Source organism: Bubalus bubalis, chromosome 2 (assembly GCF_019923935.1).
Source record: "Bubalus bubalis isolate 160015118507 breed Murrah chromosome 2, NDDB_SH_1, whole genome shotgun sequence".
Lineage (NCBI taxonomy): Eukaryota > Metazoa > Chordata > Mammalia > Artiodactyla > Bovidae > Bubalus > Bubalus bubalis.
This window is the reverse complement of record NC_059158.1, coordinates 104,228,131-104,239,884: the sequence shown is the minus strand read 5'-3', so window position 1 is coordinate 104,239,884 and position 11,754 is coordinate 104,228,131. Positions and strand designations below refer to the sequence as shown.

Here is an 11,754-nt window from a genome sequence, read left to right as displayed (position 1 = left end):
CCTAACCTGGAACCAGCCAAATAAGGTCATGCTACATGAAGGTTTCCTGTTAGGTGATGGGAGATAGAGGCGGATTAGAGCCACATGGCACGGCCTATCATACCTTCTGACTTAAGATAACAAAGCCAAGCTTTGTGCTTAGCTGTTTTTGACTGACATCATCAATTTTATTTTATGTTGGTCACCTCCGGTAACAGGAAAAAATGGCCTAGGGTTGATAACACATGGTTTTTTTTTTTTTTTTTTAGTAATAAGATGCCTAGAAGCTAGTTTTGTGCTGTTAAAAATTTCAAAGAATTAGTAGCTTACTCTTCTATCACCCATCCTCCAGCAACTGTTAGCACCCCTCCCCCTTGTTTTCAGTTTGTACCTTGCAAATGAGAGGCAGCCTTATTCAGAACCAGATGTAAGGCTCCTAGAGAATGAGCATAAGCTGGTGTACTTTAAGCCTAATGGGAAGTTTTATATGCAAGGGCCTTGAACTGATTAGTATAATTCCCTCTTTAATACAGCTGTCCCTCCAGATTAAGGTAAACCAAATGTTGCAATCAGAGATTAGTGTACCTTGCCAGTTATTAACATCCCCGGTGCTCAGCAAGCACGTCAGACGCTAATGCTGTGTATTTATTTGCCACTTCCCCACTGTAACTTGAACTTCGGCACCTGTCAAAGCATTCCAGTGAAGAGACGGGCATTATTGGAAAGCAAAAGTTTTATACCTGTACACCTGTTTTGTTTTGTCACAGCTTAGATTTTCTTCTGGCGTGCCAAGACTGCCAGGTGCTTTAATCTGCTACTTTTCTGGTTTTGTAAAGAAAGACTTTGTGTGCTAAATCGCATTTGTTACTTGCATATGCCTGCGTTTATGCCATGGAAGAGCTGCTCACCTAAACTGGGAGCATGCGTGTGTCTGTGCATGTGCCTGTGTGTGTATGTATGTTTTCTTTTACAAAAGAGTAAATGGATGAGGTTTTCTTTCCCCCAGAAAACACATACCTATGTCTTCTGTGCGTCTCAGCTTCTGCAGAGTCTTAAGTCACAAGGTGGGTCTCACAGCTGTAATATACTTGGCAGGATATCCTGCTTTCTTGCAACGCAGATGTCAAGAAAGACAAAGTCCTGGCTATCTCAGAAAGATCTGGCTATGTTTTTTTTTCCCTCTTCAGCTCCCACCGGGGCTTGCTTGGACTCCAGGGCAATAATATGCAGTAAACACACTGGAGAAGATTGGACCTTACCCGGCTTGTGTTTTGGATAATGTTAGTCCAGGCACAGTGCTCCCTGAGCCTTTTTACATCAGTGTGGCAGATGGGCCAGCAACTAAGAGAAAATAATGAAAAATTTGAGGAAGAGCCCCCACACTTGTCAAATAAATGTGATTTTTATCAGCATCACTTATTATTACTCAGAGATTGAGAATCAAAAGTGCTTTCTGTGAAAAAGGGATAGTTTGCTAAAGAACCACTAGGGTCATCTTGGGGTCTGAATTTTTTTTCATATGTGAGTTTAAAGTATGTAGCTATATGCTCTTACAGAGCAGTCACCTTACGCCAGAAGCCACAGGGCAACCCCAGTCACTCCCTTGTCCCCCAAAACTTTGTCACAGACTGGAAAGAGCCACAGTTCTCTAGCCAACCTGTGACACTGGAAGCAGTTACTGGTTCAGGGTGTTATCAGCACTGGGGGAACATTTCTCTTGCTTGCCCTCCTCTCTCCCAACTCCATCTTGGTGTTTGCACATTGATTGCCAGGTGCAGAGTTTCTACATATTATAGCTTAATTGCAGATTTTTAAAAAAGACAAAAATATGTTCATATCTTAGGAATTATGTCTTGCAGCCTACTAAATATGCTAATGCAGCACTAAGCAGGGATAAAGTTCTTGCCATACCCCCCAACAGTTGTGTGGAGCCCGCTGCCAAGTGATTGTTAATTGTGAAGCACAAGCAGGCTTTGCAATCCATCTTAATTGTCATACTTACTTCAGGTTTCGTGATAAGGCTCGATGTTCTGTTTAAAGTGACAATGTTGACAAGGGGAAAGGGTGTGGGCCTGAGCCTGTGGTTCTGAAGGGGTTGCGTGCTCTGACCTGCCAAAGGTTGATATGGACGGTCTGCGAGGGGATTTTAGTTGTCATGGGGTCCCCAGGCGGTTGAATGGAGAGACTGTCTGTCCTGCTTTTTCCTGTTAGGATCCTGACACGTGGAGCATTGATGAACTCAGCACAACGTTGAATGGGAGCTTTTTGGCAGCTGAGACACTGGGGCTAAGCTGCAGGTCAGAGATAACACCAGTGCGGATCTCCTTCTGCACACAGTTACTGCGCGCTTTCTTCCCTCCTGAGTGCAGGAAATGGCTCATGTTAAATATGCTCACTTTTCAGTTTTCCTTTCTTTTAAAATGGAGCTTGACAGATTGGACTTTTCAGCTCCCCCTTTTTTCACCACCTCTGCTTTCTACCTCAGAAATACTCTTCAGGAAACAGGAGTTAATCTTGGTGAGGAAACGATAAGGTGATGCTTGATTTTCAGGGGAAAGCAGAAGGATATGGCTGCCTTGTTGCCTCACGTAAACTTGTAACTCCCCACCTTTGAGGCTCTTCCCTTCACATCTCTTCAGTACAGAGCAGAAGAGGAATAGCGTGAAGAGCCTACTATCCAGACAGATGTAAAAGAGCCCTACATGGCTTTCAGCAGCATTAGAGAACAGGAAGGACACACTGGGAAGGGAATGCTGACTCTTAAAGAGTGCCCATGTGGCCCTCTGCCTGAAGGGTGCATCGCTGCTGACCAAAATGCTTCTGCATCATTTTACATGCAGCTGAGTTGTGCAGGTTTCTGAGATGTGGAGAACAAAGGGAAACTGGTAACGAGCTACTTTAATAATCTTTTGCCAGCATGCAGTATTCACAAAAATGATGTAAAAAAGTGCTATCTAGTTTTAGTGTCACCCCTAAACTAGGACTGTCAAAGCTCTGTTTCGAGAAAGGGTATTTGAAATTGATTCTTGTGTGGTATTGATTAGTGACTGTGAAACTAATAAAACTAATACATTGAAACCACCCCCAAACCAAGTCAGAATTTGACTTGGGGCACATGTGTATGGCCAATGAAGTCTGAATGTTTCCTTTTCTCTCGGATGAGTACTCAATGCCTTTAAAGCAAAGGGGAAGTGTGTGAGAATGTGTGTCTATGTGTGTATGCATACATATAGGTAGAGGAAATAGGATGGGGAAAGGGAGATGGGATAGAGAGCTGGGCATGGGAATGGAGAAAGATTTCTGGTCGATGTTCATTATGCATCAGAGAAAAAAGGGCTGTGGGTGGAAGTGAGAGTAACAGTAGAGTCCTAGGGCTAACAGCTTGGAGCAAGCAGGGTGATGCTGCCCTTTGATCTTTGTCACTTCTCACCAACCCTGTGCACCCTTTTTGTCTCATGCGGACATCGAGCAAAACTGAGAGAGAGAAAGAAAATGAGTGAGTGAGATATATAAGAGCCAAATATGGTGAGTTATAAACCCTGAGGAGAATAATTTAGGTTTGGAACTCCTTCAGAATTTGCTCTGATGCAAGGTGGTGGCACTAAGCCTCCCATAATAAGACAATTTTCCACTCCTTTCCATCCAATTGTACTATGTTGCCTTTTTTGAATGACTGGGACTAGATTATTCTTGGACTTACTCTAAACACTTTCCTGGCTACTGTTGTCAGGGGCCTTCCAAGGACCCTTGAATTTCCCCAAATTTAACTTTAGAGAGAGTAGAAGAACTGGACAGTCTCAGGAACCCAAAGAAATAGTGGATGTGAAACGTTCAGTACAGTTGGCAACACCTAGTAGGTGCTGGGTAAATCCTCACTATTCCTCTTTGAAGAATGAAGCGAGTTGAATTTCATGTCAAATGCTTCCTTTTGCTGTGTCTTCAATTGTAGCAATGCATGAGGAATGGGAGAGCCTGGAAGGGGCTCCTCTTCTGAATGGAAAGTTTAGGTCTGGTTCTGTTTTCTGTCTGCTTGGTCCAGATGCAGTGTGAAAATTTGAATTAATCCAAACCATTTTAATCCTGGGCTTCCCAGGTGGCACAGTGGTGGAATCTGCCTAAAATGCAGGGGTACAAGAGATGCAGGTTCGAGCCCTCGGTTGTGAGGATCCCTGGAGTAGGAAATGGCAACCCACTCCACTATTCTTGTCTGGAAAATCCCATGGACAGAGGAGCCTGGCAGGCTACAGTCCATGGGGCTACAAAGAGTCGGCTGCGACTGAGCACAAACACATTTTAATCCTAGTTTTACCTAGTTGATTGACATTGTTGTGAGGTCAAAGGGAAACAGATACCTATGTAATGTGATTTCAAGAGCCTGAAAAACCCCATGTCCTCCAAGTGTCTCTCTGATTAACCATGGCACATGTTAACATTCCAGATATTTCTGCTGGTAGAGCAATTTCTTTGAGTGAGAGCATGTTTTCTTGATATTCCTCTTATGGTACAATTATGGTACTTGAGAGCGGTCACCTTTTGTTATGTGGATACTGTTCCTTCTTATTAACTATCTCTATGACAACTAGGTACTTCCCAAGTAGCTCAGTTGGTAAAGAATCTGCCTGCAAGGCAGGAGACCTGGGTTCGATCTCTGGGTTGGAAAGTACCCTGGAGAAGGAAATGACAACTAGAAAGAGAAACTGGTTACAAATGACAGCCTTGTTAAGAGTAATACAACTCCTTGACCACAGGTAAAGAATCCACCTGCAATGTGGGAGACCTGGGTTTGATCCCTGGGTTGAGAAGATCCCCTGGAGAAGGGAAAGGCTACTCACTCCAGTATTCTGGCCTGGAGAATTCCGTGGACTATATAGTCCAGGGGGTGGCAAAGAGTCGGACACGACTGAGCAACTTTCACTTTCACTTTGACCATAGAATGGGTCAAGGAAGTTACTAGATTGGGGTTGTATTCCACCAGATAATTTTGGATCAAGATGTATAGATACTAGGAAAGCTTCTAGTCAGCTGTGTGCAACAAACAGAGCTTAATTTTGGGTCCTTTCTTTCTTTTTGGCAAGACCTTTCATTTCCAATGACCCTGCAAGTGAAACTCCCTGTTTCCATGTTGTCATGGACTGCCTGAAATCCTTCACCTTATGGATGGTAGGTTAGGAATTCTCAAACATTTTTCTACTCCAGAATGTATGTTCACACATTGTACACTTGCATGGGTATGCCTTGATTGTGGTACAATAGGCATTTTATTTCAACATTTACTTTAAATATGTCTCCTCTTCCTGATATTCTTCAGTGTCCCCTTGGGAAGGCATACTCCTTAACCTTTGTTCATGTTCCCCATCTTCACATCTCATCACTGTGTAAGAGCTGTTGCTTAAATGATATTCTAAGTATATAGATGCTTTCTTTTTTTTTTCACATTGTGTGCTTTTGCTCTTTCTCTAAGAATGTTACTCCCTTGTAAGTATGTGTAGTATGTATGTATGTGTATATGTTGTATGCATATGTGTATTTATGCATACATCCCATATATATATATACACACACACACATATATATATATATATACACACTTTTTAAAAAGAAATAAGTCCATCCTAGTACTTTGCAGTAGGTTTAGTTGAATGGATGCTTTAAACAATGAAGATTGTTAAAGTCACCAATATCCCTTCTCTTATTTGGCTATATAGAATTGTCCCTTGGGAACTGCAAGGGATTGGTTCCAGGACCCCCCTACCCCCCCAAAAAAAAAATAAAAAACTCCAAGGATACTCTTGTCTCTTATACAAAACATGCAGTACAATGAATACAGTTGGCCCTCCTAATCCATGGATGTAAAACCCACAAATATGGAGGGCTAACTGTAATCTTAATCATTTATTTTTTCTTTATGTCTCACATGATTTTACCCTGGGCTTCTTTCTTGGTTTAAGAAATATGCATATTATTTTCTTTCTGACTATACTAGTCTTACATACTTACTGTGGAATGTTTGGAAATACTGAAAACTGTGGGTGAGAATAAACTCAACCAAAGTCCCACCACCTAGAGTAAACCATTATTACAATTTGGTTGTGTTTTTCTACCTCTTGGCTTGTTGTTTTAGGTATTGAGAATGTCACTCTATAATTAAGTTATTATTCTTCTTTCCTTTTCAGACTTTCAACTCTTTAAGTTCTCTTCATGCCTTTTATGTTGATGGGTCCCAAGTGGGACCAATATAACACTTTAGTATCTAAAGCTAGATCTGACTTGTATTCTGGGAAGGTTAGCTCACAGCCTCCACATACTATATTTTGAGTTTCTTAATATGCATTTTCCTGCTCTGAATCAGTGATTTATTTTTTGATCTTTGTTAATACTTCTTTTCAAGCTTGAAACAAAAGAAATTATCTAAAAATAACCAAAGACTATTATCCAGGACTTTAAAGGAGCGTGAGCCAATAGGTTGACACCTTTGATCCTTAGGTAAAAAGTTACAGTTCTTTTGTTGGCTTTCTGGAAAAGGAGGAAGTAGGGGCAAATTACACAGTTGATGCTATTTTATGCATGAAGGAACATACTTTTGACAGCTAGTAAACAAGTTTCCAGCATTTCTTTTTGGTATAGTAGCTCATTTACTTAACATTTATTTATTGAGCTAACCCCTACCATGTGGCAGGCACTGTTCTAAACATGAGGATTCGGTAGTAAATAAAAAGAGCAAAACTCATCCATGTGGGAGCTTACTACTTAAAAATAAAGTAGCTAAACTTTTAAACTTCCTTCTTAAATTCCCACTTAACGAAGTAATTGCATTTCATTTCCTAAATTCTGAGTCAGTTTTGAAGCATGTGGGGAAAGAGCTCTATTATTGCGATGTTATTATATCAAATAATGTCTTTCCTTCCAGAGCCTTTTCTCACTCACTACTCTCCAAGCCCCAATTTTTCAGTGGCAGAAAGGCAAACAATGCAGTGGCAAAGACCAATTTTGATGAATTAAAATAAATGTCCTCAGTTTTAACATTGGTTGTTTCATTGAGGCTGGAGATTGAAAGCAAACAGGAAAGGTAGTAGTGTTCTTTTTTTTTTTTAAACAACTATTTTGAAGAGTAAATATGGGATACAAAATTAGGAGATGTCCTTTACTTTCAGATGCATGCGTGTGTGCTCAGTCACTTCAGTTGTGTCCAACTCTTTGTGATCGTATGGACTGTAGCCCACCAGGCTCCTCTGTCAGGGATTCTCCAGGCAAGAATACTGGAGTGGCTGCCATTTCCTTCTCCAGGGGATCTTCCCAACCCAGGGACTGAATCTGTGTCTCCTGTATAACTTGCATTGCAGGCAGATTCTTTACCTGCTAAGCTACCGCGGAAACTAGCTGAACAACTTTCAGATAGAGCTGAACAATTTTGCATTTGAGGCTATGGATTTTGCCACTAAGTTAAAATTGAATGCTAGTGGAAAATAACTTTCAGTAGCTAAGCAGAGAAATAATGTATGAGGCAGAAAGACATAGGCTAAAATTTTATTTAGTTCAAATATGTAATCCAGGGAGGCTCTACAGAATGTGAATAAAGTACGTAGAAATTATGAAACCAAGTTATCTCGGTGGTTTTATTACCCACTTGTTTCAGTTTGAGTGTATTTTAGGTAGTTTGTCAATCAAACATCAAGAGAGATGTATTTTACAGATAGAATTGGAGAAGTTTTTTTTTTTTTATCAGAATTCAGGATATGCCTTAGGCAGTTAGATTGTAACATGGAAATATTGAGAGTCTAAATGGATGCTACATGAGAAATTATCCTGGATTCTTGAGTTTGTGTGTAAGAATGGAGTCTTTGTTACTTTTTTTAGAGGTTGATGAAAAAAGTATGTGTTATAACTCAACCGAGAAAAGAAGAGTGTATATTGGAGACAATCTATGGGGCAGAATATAGCCTCTGACTAGTGGCTGAAGACACAAATTGTTAGCTGGAAGCATTGATCAAATTATTCACAAATGCTGGAAAGCTCAAAAGAAGAAAGGAAAGAAAAGAAAAGAGTAATGAAGGACAAAAAGGTGAAGAAAGGGAAAGAAAAGCAAATAAACCAGAGAAAACTACAATGGATTATATTACAGTCTATTCTGGGTTTTGAAACTAGCTTGTCACTGAAGAAAAATGACATTCTTTAGGCCAGGTTGTATACTTTACAACTATGATTATTTGGTTATAGCATAATCTAGGAATAAAGAATATAATAACATTATGTTTACTAGAAAATATAGGAAATCCTTTCTAGCTTAAGTGGTACTTTGTGAAGAAAGATGCAAAGACTCCAAGTTTATCTTTTAATCTGGTTTTCATCCCTTTTTTAGCATGTTATGCTTAGTTAAAAAGAAAGTAAACTACAACTGGCCATTGATTGAGTTTCAAGTCCACATTTTTTCCTTTTATTTCTCCACTAGATCTGTCCTCGTCATTTCTCAAAGCCTTTCAAGATCTACCTGTTTATTGAAAGTTTTCCTTCTATGAGAGGAGATACCTATAGAGATATGTATTATTATGGTCATGAGCTTTGTCTTTCTTGACATGTAAGGAGCAGAGATAGTGTCTTCATATTTGGAAAATATGTACAGAACACACAGCATGGTATGCTGCATCCACACTTTGTCCAATAAATATTAATTGATTTTTGGTGAAAAGGCATGTCACTAATAAGAACCTCCTGCTAATGCTGGGCTTTCAGAGGCCTGAAAAGTTCTGTGAGCCAGAATGATGCCCCAGTGGGATAAGTGAAGAGATAGTATTTCTTTTTAAAAGCAGTATCACTGGTGGATCATTTATGTATTGATTATTTTGGAGTTTCTTAATTCAGAAAATTCAAAACAAGTGAAAATATAGATTGTATACTATATATACACAGCATATATAGTGTGTATATATACATAAATATGGGGGCTTCCCTGGTGGCTCAGCAGTAAAGAATCTGCCTGCACTGTGGGAGATACAGGAGACACAGGTTCAGTTCCTGAATTGGGGAGATCCCCTGCAAAAGGGCATGGCAACCGACTCCAGTACTTGCCAGCAAAATCCCATGGACAGAGGAGTCTGGCGGGATATAGTCCATGGGGTTGCAAAGAGTGGGTCATAACTGAAGTGACTGAGCATATACATACATAAATATACACACAGAATATGTGCATACTGGGCAATATAAAATTTTAAATAAATGAAAAGATAGCGTTTCTCCTTTAAGAAGAATAAATCTATTTGGGCAAAAGGAATGAAAAATTTTAAAATTGTTTATGTTCAGCCTTCATTAATCACTAAATATTCATAAAATATCTACTAAATACAAAGATGGCACCAATATATTCATTATACTCAGCTTTTAATCCTATGGGTTAAAGATAACCACACACAAAGTAGATTGTTATTTTTACAAGGGAGTCAAAGAATACTGAAATAAGAATAGCCAAAGTGTCTAACATTGAAGAATCTTTATTATGTATCAGGATTTATAATATATTTTAGGGCTTCCCTGATGTCTCAGATGGTCAAGAATGTGCCTGCAATGCTGGAGACCTGGGTTTGATCCTTGAGTCTGGAAGATCCATTGGAGAATGAAATTGCTACCTATCTTCAGTGTTCTTGCCAGGAGAATTCCATGGACAGAGGAGTCGGTCAGGTTAGAGTCCATGGGGTCACAAAGAGTTGGACACGACTGAGCCAATACACTTTCACTTTAGGTATGTCATCTCAATCCTTAGGCCAACTTTATGAGTTATAGGGGCTCTTACTTCCTCCTGCCCCTCATTAACTTTCCAGATGAAGCGGTACAAAACTATACTTGTTATTAAGTTACCCAAAGGCACACAGCTAAGACGAGGCAGAGGGAGGTAGGCCTGTGAGCTGAGGGTCTGACCCTAGAGCTGAGATGTCAGCCTTTTTACTCCATTACCTCCTAAGGAGTGGGGAAAGAGGAGTCACCTCTGACTGGGGAGGGGTCAAAAATGGTTTTTTGAAAAGAGGCCTTTTGATCTGAGTCTTAAAGGATTGGTTGGATTGTGAGGCAAGAGGAAGTATAAAGAGGGAATGCCAGTTAGGGAACAGTCATGGAGAGGGCAGAGCTCAGGTTTAGGTAGCACAGAGTTCAATGGGGCATCAGGATATGCAAAGGATGCAGTTGGGAAGTGGGGCATTTGGAGGCTGAAAAGGAGAGGAAGGCCAAGGAATCGGGGCTAAATCCAAGAGCAAAAATAGAGTAACAGATTCATAATAAAAACTGAAAGAATGGTTAATAATAAGGAGTAATCATTATGTAGAGAGTTTCAATCAGCAAAACTTTCTTAGAGGAATTGGATTTTAAGCTAGGATTTGAAGTTGATGGGAGTGGAGTAGAAAAGCATGTTGCTGCTGCTGCTGCTAAGTCACTTCAGTCGTATCCGACTCTGTGCGACCCCATAGACAGCAGCCCAACAGGCTCCTCCGTCCCTGGGATTCTCCAGGCAAGAACACTGGAGTGGGTTGCCATTTCCTTCTCCAATGCATGAAAGTGAAAAGTGAAAGTGAAGTCGCTCAGTCGTGTCCGACTCTTAGAGACCCCATGGACTGCAACCCACCAGGCTCCTCCGCCCATGGGATTTTCCAGGCTAGCCACTTAGAATATTGTGACTTAAATATAATTCTAGAGCATAAGAAAAATGAAGAAATCCAATACAAGTCCATTTTTCATGGTTTCAAGGACTGCTGATGGACAAAGCTGAATAGGTGAATTTCCAACTCTCACAACTAAGAGAGAAGGAATAGAACTATTCCTCCCAATCAGCTCCATCTCAGTTAATTAATGGCTTACCATATACTCAGCTGTTCAAGTAAAGAACATGATGGTAATCTTTGATCCCTTTTCTTCATTTGACTCTAAAATATATTCTAAGTCTTTCCTGCTTTGATTCTTCATTAGACTGTCCAGAAAACTGACACTCTGCTGTTTGAAAGCCTCAATCAGATCAAGTCACTTCCTTGTTTAATATCCTCCAAAGGCTGCCTATTGCATTTTAGAAAAAAATTCCAATATCCAAGTCCCTTAAATTTCCATATTTGCCTTATTTTGCTATTCATTATGCTTCAGCCTTCTCACCTCCTTTCTATCTGTTGACTCACGGAACTCATTCTCACCAAAGGACATTTTTACTTCTTTTCTTTTTCTTTTTTGACTGGCATTCTCTTCCAGCAGAAAATCAGCTCAAGTATCCTAGCCTCAGAGAGCACTTCTCTGGATGACCAACATGAAATATTACATCCCTGACTATTTTTTCCCATCATTTGTTAAGAAGCAGGCCAGTATCTCCAGGAGGATTTTGGCTACAGAGAACAGGACTTGCTTTGTCTTATCCAGTACTGCAAACTCTGTGCCCAGCAAAGTGCTTTGACTGTAGTTGCTCAATGAATATTTGTTAAATGGATGAAGAATAAAAAGAATGGGAGTGAGGATGGCTTGAGTAATGGGTAGAACTTATGTTTTATCCAATAAATGAATTAAGTTGTGTAATCAATGATGTGGATTAAAAAAAAAAGTGTATTCTATTTCAGCAGTTAACCAAATTGTCTTCTTCTATGCATACCAGCTTATTGATGGTGGGAAGGTGGACTGAAAGCCTTTTGTGTTGCAGGGGGAAAACAAGCTTGAGATTTAAAGGGGGAAAAAAGGTCTGAATTAATCCATAGGGTGGGTGAGAACTCAGCCAGAACACTGTCTGGAATCCAGACAATTCAGTGACAGAAACACTCACAG

At 40.1% G+C, this 11,754-nt stretch overlaps 1 long non-coding RNA gene across 1 annotated transcript; it reads left to right on the top strand.

Annotated features, from left to right (window-relative positions):
• The first annotated feature begins 417 nt into the window (after positions 1–417).
• On the top strand, positions 418–1,816 carry LOC123331525. Its single transcript, XR_006548205.1, has 2 exons — positions 418–1,043; positions 1,167–1,816. It is a non-coding gene; the product is annotated as an uncharacterized LOC123331525 (long non-coding RNA).
• The last annotated feature ends 9,938 nt before the right edge of the window (positions 1,817–11,754 follow it).